General features: G+C 38.0%; 1 long non-coding RNA gene across 7 annotated transcripts; it reads right to left on the reverse strand.

The window, feature by feature from the left end:
* Positions 1–3633: 3633 nt before the first annotated feature.
* LOC149627883 (uncharacterized) lies at positions 3634–9573 on the reverse strand. Of its 7 annotated transcripts, XR_016374325.1 has the most exons (4): positions 9439–9573; positions 9219–9304; positions 9056–9128; positions 6407–8967 (listed from the first exon to the last, which is right to left on the reverse strand). It is a non-coding gene; the product is annotated as an uncharacterized LOC149627883 (long non-coding RNA). The 7 variants fall into 7 exon arrangements; XR_016374320.1 differs by lacking the exon at positions 9439–9573 and adding an exon at positions 3634–3655 and having other exon boundaries at positions 6094–8967; positions 9056–9247; XR_016374321.1 differs by having other exon boundaries at positions 9056–9304.
* Between the last annotated feature and the right edge of the window lie 15427 nt (positions 9574–25000).

Consider the following 25000-nt stretch of genomic DNA (forward strand, 5'->3'; position numbering starts at 1 on the left):
ATTTCATGAAGAAAACTAAGACCTAGACTCGGGCGGTTATATCAAGTATTATCCGCAATAGGCTTAGTGAAACAAAGAGTAAATAATTGAGGCCTGAGGTGAAGTAAACTTGGGTGTGACCCAAAATCCCCCCAGCCAAAATCCCCCCGGACAAAATCCCCCCAAATCATAAGTAACGGACAAAATCCCCCCAATGTAGGACAAAATCCCCCCAAATCATTATAACAAGACAAAATCCCCCCAAATCATTATAACAAGACAAAATCCCCCCAAATAATTAAAACAAGACAAAATCCCTCCAAATGATATTTAACGGTTAGGTTTGGTTAGGATAGGTTAGGTTTGGTTAGGTTAGTAATATTTTATAAATCATTTAACAATGTTACGCCTTTTCCAAAATTTTGATGTTTAGCTTCATTGACTTCTCAAATAATATGCCTTTTCCAAATCATTACTGTTATGTTAGGTTAGGTTTGGTTAAGTTAGGTTAGTAATATTTTAAAAATCAATTAACAATGTTACGCCTTTTCTAAAATATTGATGTTTAGCTTCATTGACTTCCCCAATAATATGCCTTTTCCAAAACATTACTGTTATGTTAGGTTAGGTTAGGTTTGGTTAAGTTAGGTTAGTAATATTTTATAAATCATTTAACAACGTTACGCCTTTTCCAAAATATTGATGTTATGCTTCATTGAGTTCTCGGTACAATTTCGGTATGAGTGAATAAGGTCAAAAATCATTTTAGAGCAAAATCAAGCACACCATTCGATAGAGCGTAAAATTTAGATCTAAAATGGCCGCCGCTTTTTTCAAATTTCCAAAAATAAAAAATCTTATCCCCCATAAGAATTGCCACCTTTTCCAAAATATTGATGTTTAACGTTAGGGTTCATTTTCACTTAAGAGGCCGAATAGGTTAGGTTAGGTTGGGTTAGGTTGGGTTGGGTTGGGTTAGGTTAGGTTAGGTTGGGTTAGGTTAGGTTGGGTTAGGTTAGGTTGGGTTGGGTTGGGTTGGGTTAGGTTAGGTTAGGTTAGGTTTGGTTAGGTCAGGTTAGGTTGGAAAAGGTGCCAAATTATTGGCCCTCTGATGTTTTTGAACTTGTTCACCTATACTGCAAAAAATGTTTTTGGTTTTTTTTTTGGAAATTTGAAAAAAGCTGGGAATTTTTAGATCTAAATTTTACGCTCTATCGAATGGTGTGCTTGATTTTGCTCTAAAATGATTTTTGACCTCATACCGAAATCCTACCGACTTCTCAAATAATATTTTATAAATCATTTAACAATGTTACGCCTTTTCCAAAATATAAATGTTTAGCATCATTGACTTATCAAATAATATGCCTTTTCCAAAACATTACTGTTATGTTAGGTTAGTAGTATTTTACAAATCATTTAACAATGTTACGCCTTTTCCAAAACGTTACTGTTATGTTAGGTTAGGTTTGGTTAGGCTAGTAATATTTTATAAATCATTTAACAATATTACGTCTTGTTATAATTATTAGGGGGGATTTTGTCTTGTTATAATGATTTGGGGGGATTTTGTCCTGTTATAATGATTTGGGGGGGATTTTGTCTTGTTATATTGATTTGCAGGGATTTTGTCTTGTTATAATGATTTGGGGGGATTTTGTCCTACATTGGGGGGATATTGTCCGTTACTTAAGATTTGGGGGGATTTTGGCCGGGGGGATTTTGGCTGGGGGGATTTTGGTATACAATCAGTAAACTTTGGGCTCTGATTTTCGTGTCTGAAATGAAGAGACATCAACGGTTCAGACTGAGCCGAAAGTTAAATACACTGTTAAATAATCAGGTTAAGATTTTATAATAGAAGAAAAGATCATGGTGGCAATTAGAATTATAAAAAAACGTCTTGGTTTGGACCAAGGCCGAAAAAACAAACGATATGTCTGAGGTTTATCAGTTGACTGAAGTTTCAGATATTGCAATTTCTTTTTAAATTACTTTTATTCCTTTAATCCTTAATCAATATTTAATTCAATCAACTTATTTTTACTGTTAATCGATCTATTCCCTCTAAATTAATTTCAAAAATTACATATCTACGCTTTTTCAAGAATAATTCCATTTTCCGAAAACATTTTATCATGAAATTAATTATTTTGAAGGGAGTACGTGTTGGGTGACGAATATTGAATATTTGAAATATTATACGAAGTGTCTAAAAAGAGCAAGCGATCTTTGATATAACTCGAAAGGAAAATGTAAATATTTGATAGTGGATGCATATATTGGGGACGCGAATTTATACATTTAACTTCGAATATCGAAATGTTACATTTTTTTGTCGCGACTATGAAGGAAAGGTTGCACTGCAGTTTCCCTCTCCGAACTTCAAAGCTTCTTGGCCATAACTCAATCTAGATTTGGAACGTCATCACCCCTTACTACATTGTTGGCGTTACTTGTAAGTTGTACACCGGTTACGTATTACGCGGAATGATTTTATCAGGCGTAGAGACCATTTCCGAAAACACACAGGGGCGAGGAGACCATTGGGGTATTCTTCCTTGCACCAAGGGCCATCGTCAGACGGTGCCAAAGTTCACTACAGGCGGGAGGAAAGTCAACTCGCACTGCCTCTAGCGGTGCTTCTAGGCGAGAGGGAGAAGACCCCAATGGCGGCATCGCCCCAGTGTTTTAGTTTCTCCTTATGTAATTTGTGTACGATCGGTCCATGGCAGTTCTGGTAAGGTATGATGTGTTCAACCATTTTATTTCTTCAGGAAATAACAAGTCATCGGAACTGAGAAGTATTTCTTTTTATGTAAACTTTACCCTTTCCTTTGGTTATATTTACACCGATATCATATTTTTCCAGTGCATAAAAGGAGAGCTACCTACTAAAAGAAACAAGACAGGACCGAGGTTGTTGCTTTGTCTTAAGTAGACAACATAAGTTTATAAATTAGTTTGAGCAAAATAAATTCTTTATCATAATTTCTTGACATCAGTCTTCCCAGCAACTTACAACAGATTTAAACTTTTTTGGTGCAAACTTGAAAATTTGTCAAGGCAACAAGAATTAAAACTGTGCTTCCAACTTAGTAATCATCGACACGAAATCCCTTCAAAATAATTAATTTCATGATAAAATGTTTTCGGAAAATGGAATTATTCTTGAAAAAGCGTAGATATGTAATTTTTGAAATTAATTTAGAGGGAATAGATCGATTAACAGTAAAAATAAGTTGATTGAATTAAATATTGATTAAGGATTAAAGGAATAAAAGTAATTTAAAAAGAAATTGCAATATCTGAAACTTCAGTCAACTGATAAACCTCAGACATATCGTTTGTTTTTTCGGCCTTGGTCCAAACCAAGACGTTTTTTTATAATATCTGTCCCTTCAGTCTTAATGTAATTAAAATTTGAATAATTTCATGTTTTTTGTACCAACATACATTTGGGGTTGATCTATTTCTAATAGCTTAAAGAAGTACTTAAGTATAGTTAATTATATGAACTCATATCCAATAACATAGTTTTCGAAAAGCATATAATGTTGTACTTTATATATGAAGTTAGTTCAAAAATGACAGTATACATATACAGTGTTGTCGAGATCAGACCAACAGCTTCCTTTATGTACAACCTCCAATACTGCCAACGGGTGATGTCGTGCTAAATTATACAGGGTGTAAATAAATGTTTAGAATTCATGTTTTATTGTATTTAAGTGACAACGAGTGGCAAGATACACAAAGAATACAGGAGAATATGCGTGAATGCAACAAAATATTTTAAAGCACAGTCCTACGATTAGTCTTAGAACCTGGGCCTCAAATTGCAACCTCTAAACTGTTTAGTAAACAACTCAACGTAAATATTCGAAGTGTCTACCATTGTGGTTGAGGCACTCTTCCAGATGACTGTCCGTGTCTTGCATTACATTTGCAACCACTAAACTCATGACGCATGGCAAGACTAATGGTATTGCCGTCTTAGGTACTTCTCGTCCGTTAAGGCTTGATGTAGGGGGATATGATTATGCCTGTAGTAATGCCCTTGTAAAGTGGCACGAACAGTAGAATGGCTTAGTGCAACTTCTTGTTCCACCGCTCTACTACAAGCATGAGATTGGCTTCAAAACTTTCTACGATGTCAAAGTCTGTATCCTCATTACAGACTATACAGTCTCTTCTACGTTCACGATCTTGCACTATCGAAATGACGAAAGTCCTCGCACCCAAATGTCGGTGTGGAGACCGTTCGGCATAAAGCACTACCTTTAGTTGAACCAGAGAGAATTTTACACATGTGTAAAATTCTCTATGGTTGAATGTTACCGCGACCTTCACCCAAAATAAACTTGCTGCCCAATTTTTCCTGGTTAGAATAAGTTGGCATTTTGCTAGGAAACGAGACCAACTACTGTAATTCTACTACTTAGCGACACTGAAAGCCCCTTTATATCTAAAAAGACCGGAAGTTCCTCAAAGTTGAGTTTTCAAAGATTGTCAGCTTGAGCAGCAGGTCATAGTATGTATAGTGGTGAAGGTCGCTTTAACATTCGACACGTGACACCACGGTATGTTTGGTCCTCCAATGTCCTGACCCTATAGGTCCAAACAATTACCATCCAGTTTTTCGGCTCAGCGTTGCGGTATTGCCGGTCCCATTTGAAATACAATTTCTGTAGTGTTACAATTTTAACAATACGCCTGTTAAAAAGGCACAAATACCGAAAAAAGAAACCATTGTAATAAAGGTCGGCCCCCTAACCTTAAACTATGAACAAAATAAAGAAAACATAAAGGTTTCTTTGGGAATGACTTTGAAGCAGAAGGTCCGAGTTGTCTGAGGAACCGAGAAAAAAGGCCGTAGTGAAAACTAATCGTCGTTACGTAGCAGTTAGGACCGAATTTAATTAGTTAGTCTCGTCTTTTAGCAAAATGCCAGTGTATTCAAACCAGGGAAAATTGAACATGATGTTTACGAGGATTACCCAAAACGGCAAAACCTTTGCGTGAACTAATTGAAGCCGATCCATTATTTTTAGAAAGGTACTGTTCTCTGACGAGGCTATTTAAGGATGGTACCTTAAACCTTCATAACGTGCATTTTTGGGAGGGCATTCTTGGAAACCAAATTATCGGACCCTTTTTCTTGATAAGAAAATCTCTGAAGGCATTTACTTGGACTTCCTGCGTCATGAGTTCGTTGCTTGTAAAGTAATTGAAAGACATGGACAGATGAAGAGTGCCTGCACCACAATGGTAATCACATTGAACATTTACGTTGACGTTGATGTGTACCAAACGGATTCGATTAGAGGTTGTAATTTGAGGCCCAAATTCCAAGACTTATCGTAAGACTGTGCTTTAAAATTTTCTGTTGCTCCCCCCACTTGACTGGTATGCTAGGTGGTATTTCAGTAGAAGAAAATTTATTGAATTAGGGATAGCGAGAGATGGCTAGTGATATGGCTTAGTTATGGGCTAGACGCCCTTGTTTTATTGGCAACATTATTACATTGAATGTTGCCAGATTAAATTGTTGCTGGTGATTTGGCGAACTATGCTAATGATATATTAAAATTTAAATGGAAAAGTTTCATTTTGACACATTCCTTACCCTAAAATTTTGTGTTTGGAGCCTATTAATGCATTATAGTGATAATGTAATTAATTTTAGTGTTAAATAGGAAAACATTTAGGCTGAAAGAACAACTGGCGTAGTTTAATCTTATTTTGTTATTTCAGTTAAGGGTTATCTATAATTACCCAAAAAAAACCTGTTGTTTTCGATTAATTTTAATTAAATATGATCATTAAGTTGAAATTAACGGCTTATCTTCTTTTACTAGTGTTATTTCAGTTTATTATACGAGTTTGAACAAGAAATTCTGCAAACTTTAGAGGAGTGACTGTTTGACTCTTGCAGAACAATCACTACTTTGCCCCAAAACTTTTAAATATCACGCCTTTTCAATGGCTCTCTTTTCAAAATGGGGAAGAAAGCTTTTAAATGACAATTTAATTAATCGTAAGAATTAAACAGGAAAATGGAGGCTGGGTGAAAGATTTGTTAGTTTAATTATAAGGTATCCATGAATTTACCCAAAACACGAATCTTTCACATTCTGGGAGCACTGCCGTGCTCCCAGCCAAGTCGAGCACTGACATCCTTTTCTCGAAGCAACTCGTGGCACTTTTAAGCCCACTGTAACTTCGTGATGGGTATAGGTGAAAGTCTGAAATTTTGCTTGCCGCGAGGACTGTCAATCCTAGCTATTGTTTCCAAATTTCAAGTTCCTACCCTATATGCTTTTCGAAATATCGCAGGTGAAATTTACCTTATTTTGTCACTCACTCACTCACTCACCGATCATCAAAATTCTAAGGTACTTCTAGAGGAGATAGAAACTTAAAATTCAGGATTTAGTTTTCATTTATTTTATAAAGCACAGAAAAATTAAAACATCCCGAATTTTTTATAAAATTGTTCTTTAGTTCTTTATTTTAAAACTAGATGGCGCTGCCGTCTTTTCAACAGAAATAGTGTGTGTTCTTGATGAAAGGACGTAATGGTCCAAAGTTAACCGAAAGTTAAATATATATTAAAGCTAATAGGAGTAGTAGTTTAATAGAAATGTGTCGTAACTGATGCTACATTCTTTTATTAGGATATCGCGTACAATCTTTATTGCATATTCTCTGCGGGTCGAAAGGGGTAATTCAGCGTAAATATGGACAAACGTTAGCGATTATATTGGCAAACGAAGTACCACGAGAGGGTCTTGTTTTAATATAACTACCGAAGTATAACGAGAGGGTCTACAAAAAGAAGTGAGATCCTAAGAAAAACATTAACATGTACAAAAATGGGCCAAGCCTCGCTTCGTGCCCTCTCCGCCGTAAAAGTTCTGAAATCCCATGTAGAGCCAAGTCTGCCTTTTGGTCTCATTCAATCGCCAATTGAACAATTATGTTATAAATTAAGTACTTTTCCTAATTAATAACCAATATTCTTTGACTCTATCATTATTATACATCTTTGTTCGTATCAAAAATATCGTGACTTGGCAAGCGCAGGTGTACATAAGGTTATGCATAACTCGCCTTATAAACTTGTAAATAGGGTTATGCATAACTCACCATATAATTTGTACATAGGGTTGTGCATGACTCATCTTATAAACTTGTACATATCCCCTCGACCATAAACGATTTAGTGAATATCCCTTCGACTTCCTTTTAATATTACTTACTTGCGATTGCCAAGTCACGATCTTTTTGATACGAACAAAGATGTATAATAATGATAGAGTCAAAGAAGATTGGTTATTAATTAGGAAAAGGACTTAATTTATAACATAATTGTTCAATTGGCGATTGAATGAGAACAAAAGGCAGACTTGGCTCTACATGGGATCTCAGAACTTTTTAGGGCGGAGAGGGCACGAAGCGAGGCTTGGCCCATTTTTGTACATGTTAATGTTTTCTTAGGTTAATTATACTTGATTGAGTTTAATTTAACGGCTTATCTTGTTTATCTTGTGTGGATTTATTTTATAATAAAAGTTTCAATAAAATATTAACTTAAATTGCAATTACCCTAAAATTTTAATGTATGCGCTTTTGATGTATTTTAATGATCATTTAGATTAATTTGAAAGTGAAATAGGAAACTACTGTGGCTGTACGAAAAACTTGTGATGTTTTAATCTTAATTTGAGCGTGGTTCGTGAGAGTGGATTAAGCTTAAAATTTATTTGAATTTTTTACCCTATTTGCAATGTTTAGTGCAGTTTAATATTTTTGCCATATATTCATCATTATGGTACCCTAAACTTTTGGGTAGTTTAAACAGTTTATTTAAAAGTTATTTGAGCTTTTATCCAAAAATGTATATTTTGGTTTAATTTCACGTTAATTATATTTAATTGAGTTAAAATTAACGTAGGATTGTGTTTTGGCAGTGTACATTTAGGCTATAAAATGAGTTTAAATGTATACTTCACCTTAATTGCAATTTTTAGTGGAGTTTTCGATTCTTATTTTACCCTAAACTTTTGAATTTCGCGCCTATTAAGGTGCTTTCGAGATAATTTAAATTAGCTTAAGTGTGAAAGAGAAAACATGGGGCTTTACCAACGGCTTGGTTAGATACAATCTTAATCAAGGACATCATTTAAGAGTTATCTGAGTTTTCATCCAAAAAAAATGTACATTCGGGGTTTAATTTCACGTTAATTACACTTAATTACGTTGAAATTAACTTGTCGTCAGTGCTCATTAAGCTTATAAAATGACTTTTAATAAATAATTCACCTTAACTCTAATGTTTAGAGGAGTTTTTTATTATTTCCAACACATTGCGTTAAATTTTTATCATATCCTGTGCTAGGTTTGTGGTAAAGATTATCTATACAATATGTTAATGAATGATGTTATTCTATAGTTTAGCTTGAATACCAGTAATTAAATCAAATACCTATACAATTCATAGCAATTTAAACCAATAAACAAACGGCAACGTGGACTGTGGAAATAGCAAACAACGTAACCCTCCGTTTCTAACGTGGTTACGTTGAGAGAATCTGTGATGTAAACATGAAAATTATTTGACTAATTAAATTATATAACGACACTGTCCTCCTGGATTAACCAGCACCACTGTTACTTATGAATTAAACAATCCACTGTTGGTAACAAATAGTTTATAAAATGATAACGTAACATCACAGTATAACTGATTCAATAGGACCAAAATTGTTTTAACGAATAATCTGGTCCTCTACATTGGTTTAGTTTTAAGGAATTATATCACACACCTTCACAATTAGTAGCATTTTAGTGAGATTAACAAATAATGAAACCGCGTATACCTGTCCTCAAATGAGAATGTTGAGTGAACTGCGCTAACCAGTAACCTATACACCACTCTTTTAACTGCCGTAGGAAACCACATTGAACATTTTGTGATCTTTCCTGTAATATTTTGAAGTTGAATTCTTCACAGGGTGAAAACACTACCGTTGATTTCTAAACCATTAACAAATAATGAAACCCAGTATACCTCATACGTAACTCTCCGTTTCCAACGTGGTTACGTTGAGAGAATCTGTGCTGATGTAAACATGGAAATTCCTCTACATTGGTTTAGTTTAAGGAAATATATCACACACCTTCACAATTAGTAGCATTTTGGTGAGATTAACAAATAATGAAACCCTGTATACCTCAGTCCTCATATATTTGTTTGTAGCAGGAAACGAAGCAGACTGCGTATTTTTGGAATACAGAGCTGGAAATGAGCTTTTTTTATCTTGAAAGGGGAAAGACTATATAAATACTATATTACATAGACAAACTAAAATACAACTTAAGCCTTGGCCGTAAAGAACGTTCAAAAACTTACTTTAAATGATATAAAAACCTCTGTTAACTGTAATTATTTACCTGAATTACTTTTCTAGACGAAAATTCGACCTGATAACGACCTATTTCTTATTAAGGGTGCTACAGTTAATTAGAAAATACATATAAAGGTGCTCAAGCTCGGATGAAATAGTAAAGTAATCTGTCAGCGTCTACTGCTAGATAGTCTGACTCAAAAGTAATTTTGACGTACTTTCAGAATTAACTAAAATTAACATACTTAGAGTTAATTGATTTAAATTAAACTAGCCGATAGCACACCTTGAATACATAATTGTTAAATTAAGAGTATTCCGAAAAGTAACTTCGCTCTAGTTTTTCAGTTAGAGGTGGCTAAATATCACGAAAAACCCCATGTTAATCTCCATAGGAAAAATGGTAAAAGCATGTGAATTTTGCTTTAACGTTACAAAAGAGTATCAAGTCATATCTACAAGGGCCTACCGGCCCTGTAGAATAGTAAAAGAGCTAATGGTAAACGGGCAGTAGTAACAGACTTTTTTACCTCTCCGAGTGACGTATGTCACGGAGAGGTGCTGTTACGATCGTTTCTGCCTGTCTGTGTGTGTGTCTGTTGTTACACCCACGTGACCGCGTTCGCAGTTTCCAAATCGGAGCAAACGTGTTCGCCATTTCCGAACTGCATTCACAGTCACGGAAATGGTTCCTCTACTTGAGTTCTCACACCACCATCTTCTGGTCTTTGTCCATCCCACACGGACAACAGTCTGTACATACTGGCTTCTAATCACCACCATCTTCTGGTCATTGTACATCCCACTTGGACACCAGTCTGTACATACTGGCTTCTAATTTCCACCATCTACTGGTCTTCCGTCTATTCCACATAGACACCAATCTGCCTCATTGGCTTCTAACTCCATCGTCATCGTGGGGTTTAAGACATTCGCGGCGATCAGCTAGGGTTACGAGAAATGTCTAGCCTCCCTAGGGTTAGTTATCCACCAAAGGTTTTCGCAATTGCGGTTGTTCTTGCTTTTAACTGTAGTTCGACATCCTTATATTCTACCTAATTGGGTAGGGCGAAACAAAGGGTGCATGCTGCACTTAAAATGTCTATATTAGCCAAGTTTCAAATGATAATAGAATAACGTTTCTATAAACGATTTAGCCCACTGTATTACTAATCATGGAAACTCTAGAGAGTTAAAATAGGTCTAGTATTGATGTTAATAGTCAAAGTTTATATAGGACGAGTAATGAAGATTGCGTATAAAGTCGATACGCTGTACACATTTCATAGTTAATACAGAGCGAGTATTTAAGAATTTAGCCCACTGTATTACTAATCATGGAAACTCTAGAAAGTTAAAATAGGTCGAGTATTGATGTTAATAGAGACGGAGTAGAGGAGTTGAATTAGGATAAATAACAAATGCAGTTTGTTGTGTCACTGTCTCAGTTAGAGAGGTAACGGTTGGTAAGTGCGAAACTATCGTAAGTGAGGTAGGTTGTGTTTCCCTGTTTTATGCACATTCGCGTTGTTGGTACACTATTAGAAAGATGTTTTCAATCCGCGGCCATTTTTGAAACTTCCACACCTCTGTTCATACTCCTTGGGTGTTTTCAATTTCTTTTCTTAAAGAATTAAGAAGTTGAAACTATATATTTTATAAGCGGCGTATTTAAATATTTTTTACCGTCCCGAAACACCACAATGATAAGGAAACATTTTTTTAAAACATAATCAGATGAATTTGAGTTATAAAGGACTAAAATCCTGTGCATACCTAGGAGTAATGGAGTTAATTTTTTCCAATGTCCAGAGATGATAAATATAAGCGGGAATGTTTCATATTTGAATAAAAATACTGTTTCCACTAATGGGTTTATACTCCTTGTTTGTGTAAGAGTAGTGTAGCTGTAGAATGTAATAATGATAAAAGCTTAAATTAAACTGACATTTTTTAATCCTCTTGATTTATTATTAATAAGAATATTAAACATTTATTCTTTGTTAAAAAATATTTTATGAGCTTTAATTCTAAGATTGCTTTAGAAAAATCCAAAATAAACATTTTAAAGCAAATTTAAGAGATTAAAATTGATATTTATGTTTTGAATAAGACTAAAGCTTCCACTATTGTGTATACACTACTCGTTTGTTTGACCTAAAACCACCTAGCTTTAGATAACAGTCCGAAAAAATAAAAAATGATATTTTTCAAATCTGATGAGATAACGCCCACCTAGTTGAAAATTGACCTTTTTACTCCGCGGGAGCCATTCTTAATGAGAATTTCTATGCTAGTAGGTTGTCAATTAAACTACCGGTATATTATTGTTGTTGAAAATTGGAGATTAAGTGAAATTAAGTGGTTTTAAAGAGCCAGCAGGTTTTTGCCGCTTCTTTTTGTGAGTATTTGAATTTTTGTATGTAAAATGGAGGAAGATAATGTTGAGAGTAAGGAGGAAATGCGAAAGCGTAAAGCTAGGGAAAGGATGAGGGCAAAAAGGTCGGATCCAGAGTTTAAAAAGAGAGAAAATGAAAGGAGACGAGTTTTAGCAGCTCAGAAAAAAGCGAAGGGTGAAGGGAGCGGTGCTAGAACGTCCAGTCCTAATATGTTTGATAGTTCTATGGCGTCGCCAGTCGGCCACGGTAGTTCTGGTTCAGATCGCTCTTTTGTAAACTCAGAGTTGGTTACTGACGATGAACCTATGAATTTAGTTAGTAATAAAGCAAATAGTTCGACAATGGTAGCGAGCGATGAACAATTACCTTGTACGTCCCATGGTAATGTGTATCCGTTAGAGAGAATGAGAATTTTGAGACAGAATGAAGAGTATAGAATGAAAGAGGCGCGATCAATGGCCAAAAAGCGGGAGAATGAGTCATATCGTGAAAGGGAACACCAAGTTGGTATACTGAGCAAGAGAGTTAAAAGGCTGGATGAATCGTATAGAGCAAGCGAAAGAGTTAAGAACCAGTTAAGTATGGCTAATAAACGGCAAGATTTAGAGTACGTTGAAACTGAACGTGTTAGAAATCAGTTGGCCATGGCTAATAAACGCCAAGATTTAGAGTACGTTGAAACTGAACGTGTTAAAAGTCAGTTGGCTATGGCTAGTAAACGTCAAGATTTAGAGTACGTTGAAACTGAACGTGTTAGAAATCAGTTGGCTATGGCTAGTAAACGCGAAGATTTAGAGTACGTTGAAACTGAACGTGTTAGAAATCAGTTGGCTATGGCTAGTAAACGCGAAGATTTAGAGTACTTTGAAACTGAACGTGTTAGAAATCAGTTGGCTATGGCTAATAAACGCCAAGATTTAGAGTACGTTGAAACTGAACGTGTTAAAAGTCAGTTGGCTATGGCTAGTAAACGTCAAGATTTAGAGTACGTTGAAACTGAACGTGTTAGAAATCAGTTGGCTATGGCTAGTAAACGCGAAGATTTAGAGTACGTTGAAACTGAACGTGTTAGAAATCAGTTGGCTATGGCTAATAAACGCCAAGATTTAGAGTACGTTGAAACTGAACGTGTTAGAAATCAGTTGGCTATGGCTAGTAAACGCGAAGATTTAGAGTACGTTGAAACTGAACGTGTTAGAAATCAGTTGGCTATGGCTAATAAACGCCAAGATTTAGAGTACATTGAAACTGAACGTGTTAAAAGTCAGTTGGCTATGGCTAGTAAACGTCAAGATTTAGAGTACGTTGAAACTGAACGTGTTAGAAATCAGTTGGCTATGGCTAGTAAACGCGAAGATTTAGAGTACGTTGAAACTGAACGTGTTAGAAATCAGTTGGCTATGGCTAATAAACGCCAAGATTTAGAGTACGTTGAAACTGAACGTGTTAAAAGTCAGTTGGCTATGGCTAGTAAACGTCAAGATTTGGAGTACGTTGAAACTGAGCGTGTTAAAAATCAGTTGAGTAAGGCTGCCAGGCGTGAAAATGTAAATGTTAGAAACCCAGAGCGTTCTAGAAATAGATTGTCTATGGCTGAAAGGAGGACAAATCCTTTGTTTATAGAGCAGACTTATTTTGAAAGTATTAAGGAAGGTCCAACGTGGCCATGTGAAGGGTGCTCAGGTCTTTTTTTTAAAGCATCGGGTAGCTTTGTTAAGTCTACAGTGCTTTTGGCTGTTCCGTGAATTAGGTGACAAAGTATTTTTATGTAGTACTTGTAATAAAGCTGTGAAAAAGAACGAAATCCCCAAGTTTTCCAGAGAAAATGGATTTGAATTCCCTGAAATTCCAGCAGAACTAGTTAATTTGTCTAATTTGGAGGAAAGAATGATTTCACCAAGAATACCTTTTATGCAAATAAGAAGGTTAGGTTGTGATCAACAAAGGGGGATTAAGGGAAACGTGGTCAACGTTCCTATAAATGTAGAGTCTACAGTGTCAGTGTTACCACGGTTACCTCGTGAAACAGATACTATTCAAATTGAGTTTATGAGGAGAATGCAATATAATACACCCTATTTGTATGAAACTGTTAGGCCGAAAAAAATGCACGAAGCTCTTAAGGTTTTGGTGAAAACACCGTTGTATATTAAACATGGGATAACCGTTAGGAGCGATATATTAGATCCAATTCCAGAAGAACTTGAATTTATTGTTGACGAAAATGACCGTCAGTTAAACCATGGTGATACAGTAAGTGAAAACCCACAAGGGTCAATGAATGTAGAGAATGAGAATGATAGCGATGAAATTTGGAATGAATCTAACGAAGTTAACTCATTCCCAGTTGGGAATCAAGACACGTTGTTAGTGTCATTGTCTGATTTCCTACCCACTAATACCATGCATGTTAAGTTTGCTCCTGGTGAAGGTCAAACGCCAATGTCTTTACTCTATGACGAGGACGCGGAGGAATTGTCATTCCCCAGTATTTATGTGGGTCAGAAGAGAGACCTTAAGGTTAAAGGTAGTTTTGGGGACATTGCTAAGTGGGAGCTTCGTAATATTGATAGGCGTTGTGCTAAAAATCCGTCTAAATTGTTTTACACTTTTGTTAAGTTGGAAACTATGAAAGTTAGAGATTCCATACAAGTTTGTATGAGAAAAACGAAGAGAAAAGATGGCTCAAACTACACTGCTGGGTTTTTATCGTCTGCTGGTGCACTCGATTCAATTGTTAAGCAGGATGATGGTTTTAGAGTATTAGAAAATTTGCAGTCCTCGCCTTCATATTGGCAGCATAGGCAGAAAGAGTTAATGGCTATGATTAGGCAGCTTGGTACGGCTACCTTTTTTATAACGTTTTCAGCTGCGGAAGGCAAATGGCCTGAGCTTTTGAACATATTGAGGGTGACTTCGGGTCAGGATCGCTTAGCGAATGATGAAATTGGCAATTTAAGTTTTTCGGAAAAAGCAAAGTTGATTCAGGATGATCCTGTTACTTGTGCTAGATATTTTGACCACCGTTTTCGGGCTCTTCTTAAAGCTCTGCAAAAGCTAGGCCCTCTTGGTGTTATTGAAGATTATTACTTCAGGGTTGAAATACAGCAAAGAGGCTCTCCTCATCAACATGGGTTGATATGGATTAAAGATGCGCCTAAGCTTAAAGATGACTTGTCAAATGTTAAAGAGGTAGAGGAATATATTGATAAAGTTATTTCTTGCGCTGGTAAATTGAACGATGATAATGGGGATTTGTTAACGTCATTGCAAATGCATAAACACACGACAACGTGTAGGAAGAAGGTTAATGATAGTTCAGTTTGTCGTTTTGGAATTCCATTTCCTCCCATGCCTAGAACTATTATTTATGATCCGAGTTTAAGAGAACCCGGTACTCTTGACGAAGAACTTAAGTGTAAGAACAATTCCAAGAAATTGCATGAGCTTTTGCAATCGAAAGAAAAAGAATTGTGGGTAGATAGTTTTGAGGAGTTGTTGGAAAAGTTGCGTATAACCGAAGATGATTATATTAAAGCCATTACGTATGATCTCAAAAGGAAAGTGGTTTTATTGAAAAGACACCCTAAAGATACTAGGGTTAATCCGTACAACCCGTGCACTTTGCGCCTCTGGCAAGCGAATATGGACATTCAGTTTGTTCTTGATCCTTACGCTCTGGTTATGTATATCGTGTCTTATATAGGGAAATCTCAGCGTGGTATGTCAATGCTTCTGCGTGAAGCTGCTAAACGAGCGCAGTCTGATAAATGCACGGTGAAGCAAAAGTTGAAGGCGATTGCTAATCAGTTTTTGAACGCGCACGAGGTAAGCGCGCAGGAAGCCGCTTATAGCGCTTTACAAATTCCCGTCTCCAGGTGTAGTCGGGCTTGCATTTATGTTAATACAAATGTGCCCGAGAATCGTGTTCATATTCTCAAAAGCAAAGTTGAGCTTGAACAATTGTCCAAAGATAGTTTGGATGTTTTCACTTCTGGAATGTTAGACCATTATGTTCAAAGGCCAGATGATTTAGAGGCAGTAACGTTAGCTCAATTTGCGGCTTGGTATGAATTTTCCAGAAGTCGTAGAGTTTCGAAAACTCAAAGTCATATTGATGACGGTGAGAGCGATGAAGTTCAATGTGGTAAATGGTTAAAACTGAAAAATGATTCAGGGTTCATTAGAAAACGTGGTCATTCTAAAATTATACGGTATCGTAGATTCAATTTAGTGAAAGATCCCGAGCAGTTTTATCGTGAACAAATCATGTTATTCTCGCCTTGGCGTGATGAGAGTAGAGATATTTTGACAAAGGATGTAAAATCTGAGTATGAGCTTAGACTTGAGATTATAACGGAATCTAGAAAAGAATTTCATAATGAAATTGACGAAGTAGCTATTGAACAGGCTGTGAGAGATTTCGAAAGTGAAGCTATTGAAGCTGATCTTACTAATATTCAACCTGAATTGGAACATCAAAATGAAATAGATAGGTCTTTAATTGTTGAAGATTCTGAATTTCTAGTTAATACAGTGGAAGAGGCAATAGGAAATATTAACAGAGATATTCTTGATGGTAATGCGGAAAAAACTGTTGCTCCATCAGTCACGTTAGTTAATGATTCAGAATACAATGCCCTTGTTAGAAAGCTGAATTTGAAACAAAAAGAAATATTTTATGAAGTTCTGCACCATATAAAGTGCAAAGAAACGCCTTTACGGCTATTTGTTACAGGAGGCGCTGGTGTTGGAAAAAGCGTTTTGATAAGTGCCATATTTGAATCTGTTACTAGATTTTACAATAAGCAACCAGGGTCTAATCCCTCGGAGGTTAAAGTTCTGCGATGCGCACCTACGGGCAAGGCTGCCTTTAATATAGGTGGGGCTACTTTGCATAGTACCTTTTGTCTACCCGTTAGTCAATTTGCCGGAAACATTTCCAGATTAGAAAGTGAAACTCTTCACAATTGTAGATTGATGTATGGTCAAGTGAAGTTATTAATTATTGACGAGATATCAATGGTTGGTGCGAAGGTTTTTAACCGAGTTAACTCGAGAATGCAAGAGATAATGGGTTGCCCAGATTATTTTGGTGGTGTCTCTGTACTTTTAGTTGGAGATTTTAACCAACTTAGACCCGTCCGGGATCATTTCGCTTTTCAAAGTCAAAGTGATAGTGACAATCCATATGCGTCTTTAATTGGTAACCCAATATGGGAGGAATTCCAATTTAGTGAGCTTGAAGAAATTATGAGGCAAAAAGATGATAAGAGGTTTGCGGAAGCTTTGAATAGAATGTCTGTGGGAACTATGAATCAGGATGATATAGACTTATTCGTAAGTTTAGAAGTAAACAGAGAGCGTGTACCGCCAAAAGAAGCGATACATCTTTTCCCTACTAACGTTGAAGTCAACCAATTTAACCAAGAGACTCTATTAAAAATGAGTACGGAAAAGTGTATTTCATTTTCAGTAGATGTTGTAAATGGTGATCTTAGTAGCGAAGTTAAAAGTAACATTCTTTCCCAAATTCAAACGTTAGCAACGTCTGATACTTATGGTCTCCCTAAAGAACTAACACTCGCTTGTGGTGCGAGATATATGATGACTAACAATGTCGATACGTCTGATGGACTTACGAATGGTGCGACAGGTTGGCTAAGGAAGATAGGGTACGGTAAAAATAGGCTCGGGGAACAAATTCCGTTCAGGGTTTGGATTGAGTTTGCTGATGCTAATGTTGGGAAGTGTTTGAGACAAAGTGTCTTGGATTGTACGAACAGAATAACTATAACAGGACTTGGACTCCTGTCGAGAAGGTTATTAAGGCGTTTAGTAGAAAATGGAGGCAAAATAATGTTTCAGTCTCTAGGAGACAGTTTCCTTTGGTCATTTCCGAGGCTATTACGATACACAAGAGTCAAGGCGATACGTACTCTTCCGTAGTAGTGCATTGTAATCCCAGAAAGAAATTGGAAAGAACTCACTTATATGTTGCTTGTAGTAGGGCTAGAAACGCCTCCGGTTTGTATATTGAGGGTAAATTTCAAGTTCCAAATGTGCCTAAAAACAATCAAGTAGAATTGGAACTTAAAAGATTACGGGATACGAAGAGTATTGTATTACCGTTTTTGAACGAACGGGTTTACATTTATGTTCATAATGTGCAGTCCTTAAACGCGCATTTGGAAGATATTTTAGCAGACACGGTAATAAAAAATGCCCAGTTATTATGCTTTGTTGAAACGTGGAAGAAAGATACCGATGATTTTAGTGTGCCATCTTTTAAGGAAGTGGGCGGTATTTATCTGCCAAGAACGGCACGTAGAATTGCGTTTGGTTCTTCCATTTATTTAAAAGACACACCCGAAAATGTAGTTAACGATTTGGATAATAGGGTTTTGCGAACCGATAGACCTTTCAGAAATTCGCATGTGGAACGTTGCTGGTTGGATGTTTCCATTGAAAATGAACCGATGACTGTTGTTTTGTTGTACAAATCGCCCGGAGCGAGTTTGAGATCAGTTTTTGAGGATTTTAATCCTTTATTCGATATTAGATACGATGCCTCTGTTCCGACAGTTGTAGTTGGAGATTTTAATATAAATTTTTTAAAAAGTAAAACGGCCCTGAAAATGTTCTTTGATTCTTTTAACATGTCTCTTCTGCCGGGTCTTGAAGAGAAAATTTCAACTGACTATCATTGCCAGTTAGATTTAGCGTTCGGAAACAAACTTTTTCAAGACAGATTCGAGGCCTCTTACAGAGAATCGTACTATTCGTATCATAAAGGAATATGTTTCGTTAAAAAGAAATAGCTGTAAAAGTTTAGTATACCGTTATGGTTGGTGAACTTCCTAGCTGTAGAAGCTTTGTATTATAACCCTGTGAAAGTCCTAGCTCTCGAAGCTTTGTATTATAACCCTGTGATAGTCCTAGCTCTCGAAGCTTTGTATTATAACCCTTTGAAAGCCCTAGCTCTCGAAGCTTTGTATTATAACCCTTTGTAAGCCCTAGCTCTCGAAGCTTTGTATTATAACCCTGTGAAAGCCCTAGCTCTCGAAGCTTTGTATTATAACCCTGTGAAAGCCCTAGCTCTCGAAGCTTTGTATTATAACCCTGTGAAAGCCCTAGCTCTCGAAGCTTTGTATTATAACCCTGTGAAAGTCCTAGCTCTCGAAGCTTGTATTATAACCCTGTGAAAGCCCTAGCTCTCGAAGCTTTGTATTATAACCCTGTGAAAGCCCTAGCTCTCGAAGCTTTGTATTATAACCCTGTGAAAGCCCTAGCTCTCGAAGCTTTGTATTATAACCCTGTGAAAGTCCTAGCTCTCGAAGCTTGTATTATAACCCTGTGAAAGCCCTAGCTCTCGAAGCTTTGTATTATAACCCTGTGAAAGCCCTAGCTCTCGAAGCTTTGTATTATAACCCTGTGAAAGCCCTAGCTCTCGAAGCTTTGCATTATAACCCTGTGAAAGCCCTAGCTCTCGAAGCTTTGTATTATAACCCTGTGAAAGTCCTAGCTCTCGAAGCTTTGTATTATAACCCTGTGAAAGTCCTAGCTCTCGAAGCTTTGTATTATAACCATGTGAAAGTCCTAGCTCTCGAAGCTTTGTATTATAACCCTGTGAAAGTCCTAGCTCTCGAAGCTTTGTATTATAACCCTGTGAAAGTCCTAGCTCTCGAAGCTTTGTATTATAACCCTGTGAAAGTCCTAGCTCTCGAAGCTTTGTATTATAACCCTGTGAAAGTCCTAGCTCTCGAAGCTTTGTATTATAACCCTTTGAAAGCCCTAGCTCTCGAAGCTTTGTATTATAACCCTTTGTAAGCCCTAGCTCTCGAAGCTTTGTATTATAACCCTGTGAAAGCCCTAGCTCTCGAAGCTTTGTATTATAACCCTGTGGAAGCCCTAGCTCTCGAAGCTTTGTATTATAACCCTGTGGAAGCCCTAGCTCTCGAAGCTTTGTATTATAACCCTGTGAAAGCCCTAGCTCTCGAAGCTTTGTATTATAACCCTGTGAAAGCCCTAGCTCTCGAAGCTTTGTATTCTAACCCTGTGAAAGCCCTAGCTCTCGAAGCTTTGTATTATAACCCTGTGAAAGCCCTAGCTCTCGAAGCTTTGTATTATAACCCTGTGAAAGCCCTAGCTCTCGAAGCTTGTATTATAACCCTGTGAAAGCCCTAGCTCTCGAAGCTTTGTATTATAACCCTGTGAAAGCCCTAGCTCTCGAAGCTTTGTATTATAACCCTGTGAAAGCCCTAGCTCTCGAAGCTTTGTATTATAACCCTGTGGAAGCCCTAGCTCTCGAAGCTTTGTATTATAACCCTGTGAAAGCCGTAGCTCTCGAAGCTTTGTATTATAACCCTGTGAAAGCCCTAGCTCTCGAAGCTTTGTATTATAACCCTGTGAAAGCCCTAGCTCTCGAAGCTTTGTATTATAACCCTGTGAAAGCCCTAGCTCTCGAAGCTTTGTATTATAACCCTGTGAAAGCCCTAGCTCTCGAAGCTTTGTACTATAACCCTGTGAAAGCCCTAGCTCTCGAAGCTTTGTACTATAACCCTGTGAAAGCCCTAGCTCTCGAAGCTTTGTACTATAACCCTGTGAAAGTCCTAGCTCTCGAAGCTTTGTACTATAACCCTGTGAAAGCCCTAGCTCTCGAAGCTTTGTATTATAACCCTGTGGAAGCCCTAGCTCTCGAAGCTTTGTACTATAACCCTGTGAAAGCCCTAGCTCTCGAAGCTTTGTACTATAACCCTGTGAAAGCCCTAGCTCTCGAAGCTTTGTACTATAACCCTGTGAAAGTCCTAGCTCTCGAAGCTTTGTACTATAACCCTGTGAAAGCCCTAGCTCTCGAAGCTTTGTACTATAACCCTGTGGAAGCCCTAGCTCTCGAAGCTTTGTATTATAACCCTGTGGAAGCCCTAGCTCTCGAAGCTTTGTATTATAACCCTGTGGAAGCCCTAGCTCTCGAAGCTTTGTATTATAACCCTGTGAAAGCCCTAGCTCTCGAAGCTTTGTATTATAACCCTGTGAAAGCCCTAGCTCTCGAAGCTTTGTATTATAACCCTGTGAAAGCCCTAGCTCTCGAAGCTTTGTATTATAACCCTGTGAAAGCCCTAGCTCTCGAAGCTTTGTATTATAACCCTGTGAAAGCCCTAGCTCTCGAAGCTTTGTATTATAACCCGAAAGGGTTAGTGATAGTCCTAGCTCTCGAAGCTTTGTATTATAACCCGAAAGGGTTAGTGATAGTCCTAGCTCTCGAAGCTTTGTATTATAACCCGAAAGGGTTAGTGATAGTCCTAGCTCTCGAAGCTTTGTAAAGTCAGCCATAATCAATGGTTGATGGAAATCCTAGCTCTCGAAGCTTTGTAAAGTCAACCGTAATCAATGGTTGATGGAAATCCTAGCTCTCGAAGCTTTGTATTATAACCCGAAAGGGTCTGTGAAAGTCCTAGCTCTCGAAGCTTTGTATTATAACCCGAAAGGGTCTGTGAAAGTCCTAGCTCTCGAAGCTTTGTATTATAACCCGAAAGGGTCTGTGAAAGTCCTAGCTCTCGAAGCTTTGTATTATAACCCGAAAGGGTTAGTGATAGTCCTAGCTCTCGAAGCTTTGTATTATAACCCGAAAGGGTTAGTGATAGTCCTAGCTCTCGGAGCTTTGTAAAATCAGCCGTAATCAATGGTTGATGGAAATCCTAGCTCTAGGAGCTTTGTAAAATGAACTTATAACCCAGATGGGTTTGAAGCTTTACTTTTTTAAGTTGTTGAAAACCCTAGCTGTAGAAGCTTTGTATTATAACCCTGAAGTAAAGGGTTGGTGAAAGTCCTAGCTCTCGGAGCTTTGTATGATCAGCCGTAATTAATGGTTGATGGAAATCCTAGCTCTAGGAGCTTTGTAAATTGAACTCACCCGAAAGGGTTGCTTGAACTGTAAACCTATTGCCCGAAAGGGTCGCTCAAATTGGAAACCTATTGCCCGAAAGGGTCGCTCAAATTGGAAACCTATTGCCCGAAAGGGTCGCTCAAATTGGAAACCTATTGCCCGAAAGGGTCGCTCAAATTGGAAACCTATTGCCCGAAAGGGTCGCTCAAATTTGAAACTTATTGCCCGAAAGGGTCGCTCAAATTGGAAACCTATTGCCCGAAAGGGTCGCTCAAATTTGAAACTTATTGCCCGAAAGGGTCGCTCAAATTAGAAACCTAAATTGCCTGAAAGGGTCGCTCAAATTGGAAACCTATTGCCCGCAAGAGTCGCTCAAATTGGAAACCTATTGCCCGAAAGGGTAGCTCAAATTGGAAACCTATTGCCCGAAAGGGTAGCTCAAATTGGAAACCTATTGCCCGCAAGAGTCGCTCAAATTGGAAACCTATTGCCCTCAAGGGTCGCTAAAATTGGAAACCTACTGCCCAAAATGGTCTATCAAATTGGAAACCTACTGCCCGAAATGGTCGCTCAAATTGGAAACTGTGGAAGTGGTAACTGTGATATCTAGATATGAAGGGTTGCTGAAAATGGTATGTTCAGTTGGCAGAGTTACTATTCTCTCATCAGATATAATTGGTAAGCCTATCGTTAAATATAAAAAAAATCACTTCTGTGTTACGTATAGTGAACAAGTTTATTTACGTGAAGATGCGTTTGTACAAAGAGCGATACTAGTCGTATCCATATTAGTTATTACTAATGTTTAAATAAAAACAGATGAATAAAGTTTAGTTCACAATTTAACAAGAAGTGTTTTTTATCTTTAACATTATCACCTATGATGGGGTTTAAAACGTTTTTTTTACCATCGTAGAAAAAGGACGCTAACCATTATTGTATTGTGTGGGTGCAATCAAGAGTACAACGGGAATTGCAACGCATGCAACAGTTAGGCATCATAGTGCCCGTCACGGAGCTCACCGATTGGGTCCACCCAATCTTAATAGTGGAAAAACCAAAAGGAAGGTCACACCCGGAACCCTACTATCCAATGCCTACCGCTCAACAAATCTACGCTGATCTACACCGTCCTGGACGCGCAAAGTGCGTTCTGGCACATAGAGCTGGATGAACCAAGCTCTTACTTGTGTACATTCGCAACACCTTACGGACGATACAGATTCCTCCGGCTACCTTATGGTCTCTCCTCAGCGTCAGAATTATTTCCAGCAACTAGTGGTAGACAAGATAGAATACTTGGGCAACATCCTGTCCTCCAAAGGCCTCGAAATTTCACCAAAAAAAGTTCAAGCGAGTCAATGAATACCGTCACCAACAGACAAAAAATCACTACCAAGATTCCTTGGCATGGTGAATTATTTGGCAAAATTCTTGCCCCAACACTCAACAAATACAGCTCCACTACGCGAGCTCCTGAAGAAAGAGGTCTCATGCATGTGGGACGCAAAGAGGGAAGCTGTCTTCCTAAAACCTAAACGTCTAATCTCCTCGTCCCCAGTACTGGCCTAATACAATTCGCAAGCCACCAGGACAATATCAGTAGAAAGCAGCCTAATAGGCGTCGGTGCAGTACTACTACAAAATGGTAAACCTGTTGAGTATGCTTCAACATCTTTCACCCGCACTCAACTAAACTACGCGCCAATAGAACGTGAACTTCTAGGCATAGTCTACGCGTGCGAAAGATCCCACTATTATGTCATTGGAGTCCCCTTTATCCTACAGGCCAATCATAAACCTTTAATTGTCATCATTAAGACTCTCACCACGCATCCAGCGCTTTGTTCTTCGCCTGCTCAGATGCCAAATAATAACGATGGTTCACATACCTGGCACTCATTTACAAGTGCCCGTCAAGTTGTCACGCGCTCCTCAATCCACGACAGAAATTGACTCATCCTACTTAGAAACCGATGAGCCGGGAGTGTGGCTCTGTTTCAAGGAAAACAAACTCAATTCAACAACGCTACCGCATCTGAGCCAGCTGCACAAACGATTTTTTCTACATAAAAGAAGGATGGCCATCTGCATACGAAAAATTACACAACGAGTTAAAGCCGTTCTGGGCGATAAAAGAAGAACTTCATGTATCAGAAGGCCTAATTTACCGAGGGGATGCGCTTTACGTCCCGAAGTGCTCCGCCGTGATGCCATGACCCAAATTCACTTAGTTCATCAAGGAATAACCGCGTGCCTATCTAAAGCCAAGCTGTATCTCTACTGGCCACAAATGAAAAGAGACATCACAAAGTATGTCCAGAACTGTACAACTTGCCGAAAAAAGGGATCGTTCCAACACGCTATGCGCTTACGCCTCACGATGTACCTCAGCTACCCTCGCACACTGTTGGTGCGGATCTCTTCCACATCAATAATACAAATCTGATCATTCTAGTTGACTATTACTCCAAATGCGTAGAAGCTCGAGTGTTACGAAGCACTAATGATAAAGCGATAATAAAGTTCCTAAATCCACAATTCTGTCGATATGGTGCTCCGCAGAAATAGGTGTCTGTTAATGGTCCTCCCTTTAACTCGAGCTTTTTCAAGGGTTTACTCCAACAATGGGCAGTAGAACACGTAACATCCAGCGCATACCATTCATAAAAAGCAACGGTATGACAGAACGAACCATACAAACAATAAACAACCTGGCAATCAAAGCGCAACAGGAAGGTCGTGACCTACAGTATGTTCTTATGGAATATCGTTCGACGCCCATTGGAAAGCTACCGTCACCCAGCGAGATGTTAAAAGGACGCCGTACCTGAACACCGTTAACTATAAACAAAACAAACACTTCGAACGCACTTTTCAACTTGTCATATTCGCAAACCTTACTGGATTAAAAAACCCAATGATTAAACGTCAAAATCACGCGCACCGCACAATACCTGAAACCCTAAAGGCCGGGAGACCAGTATATTACCATGTCGGACCACGGTAATGGAAACCTGCAGAAGTACTACACGGAAGCAAAGAGCCCTTGTCGTATATCCTGAAGATAAATGACGGAAAAACATTGCGGAGAACTCACCACCAAATACGTCCGACACACCTACACAGTACGGTGCCTCAAAGCGACTACGCTGAACCCAACACGGCACAAGAAGTACAACAGGTGGAGGCCAATTGTGTTAAGCATTTGAGGCAAACTTAAACCAATCTACCCGATCCTGCGGCCAATACTTACCGAACAACTTCAAGAGTCAGACTAGGAAGATTACCATCACCCATACAAAAACAGACTTCAATTTCAA

This window comes from Phalangium opilio, unplaced genomic scaffold, assembly GCF_054372755.1.
Source record: "Phalangium opilio isolate 3A_F unplaced genomic scaffold, DU_Popi_V2 ptg000105l_1, whole genome shotgun sequence".
NCBI lineage: Eukaryota > Metazoa > Arthropoda > Arachnida > Opiliones > Phalangiidae > Phalangium > Phalangium opilio.